This window comes from Monoraphidium neglectum, assembly GCF_000611645.1.
Source record: "Monoraphidium neglectum strain SAG 48.87 unplaced genomic scaffold scaffold05264, whole genome shotgun sequence".
In the NCBI taxonomy this organism is placed as follows: Eukaryota; Viridiplantae; Chlorophyta; class Chlorophyceae; order Sphaeropleales; family Selenastraceae; genus Monoraphidium; species Monoraphidium neglectum.
The window spans coordinates 1-1,133 of record NW_014008366.1 but is presented as its reverse complement, the minus strand read 5'-3'; positions in this window follow the sequence as shown (position 1 = coordinate 1,133).

The following is a 1,133-nucleotide window of genomic DNA, read 5'->3' as shown; positions in this document are numbered from 1 at the left end:
GGCCTCAGACTTGGTGCCCTCGAACGTAGTCGGCTTGGGGGCCTTGAGGGAGGAAGGGGCAGAGGGGTTAAGCTGCTGCTGGCTGAAGGCCTGCTGCAGGGCACCCACACTTGCCTCCAAACCCTGGTGGCGCTGCAGCAGGTCCATCACAAGCTGCTGCTGGTGTTGGGCAGCGGCGGCGGCTTGCTGCGCTGCTGCGTGAGCTGCGGCTGCCTGCTGCTCAGCAACGGACGGCTGCTGCATGTTGGGATCAGGATCCATGATGAGGTTTACAGGGAAAAGGGAAAAGGTTGAGCACAGAAGTCAAAAGGTTGAACACAGAAGCCAAAAGGTAGATCGTGAACAACTAGCGAGAGGTAGAGCGCTTGTTGCCGAGAACCTCGGAGGAGACCTGGAGCGGCGGCGAAGGTCAGATGTCACACGGTTGCCGAGTCTGAAGCGCGGCGGCGGAGACCTCGAACGGCTGCGGCGGTCGCGGTGGCGCGACGGCAGCGGCGGCGACCTTGAGCGGGAGCGAGAGCGCTGTGGCGCGACGACGAAAGGTGGAGTGGGGATGCGCTGACGAGTAGTCTGCTGCTGCGGGGGAGCCGGTGGCGGAGCAGCTGTGGCGGCCTGAGAACGCTGGATGAGGTCGTGGGACCACCGGCAGTAGCAGTCTTCACGCCGGTGGAGGGTGGTGCTCAACTCCCGGCGCTCAGCAGCGGAGAGGCAGCGGATCCACCACTGGTGGCGCCAGAATACGGTGCCGGGAGCGAGGTAGTCACTGTAGCGATAGCTTGCTCGGAGGTAGGCGTCGTCCTGCTCAGTGAAGAAGTCCTGCGGCGAGATGTGAGGAAGGGGCCAGGGATAAATTGTCCTTTGGACTGCGGCGTACTCGTCGCTGAGCCAGTAGATGTCGTCTGCAGCCAGGATGACTCGTAGGCGGGTGATCAGGCCGAGTTGGAGGTCACAGGCGTTCAGGGACGATCAACAGGCCGGGTGGACGAGCGAAGCCAGTAGCCGTGGGTGGTCGGACGGGCCAGCTGGACGCGGTCGAACCCGGAGAAGGATTTGATGCGCACAGTGGTCACCGTAGACGATGTGTCGTTGTTGGATTAAGGATTAAGGATTAAAATTGTTAGACGATCCCGCAG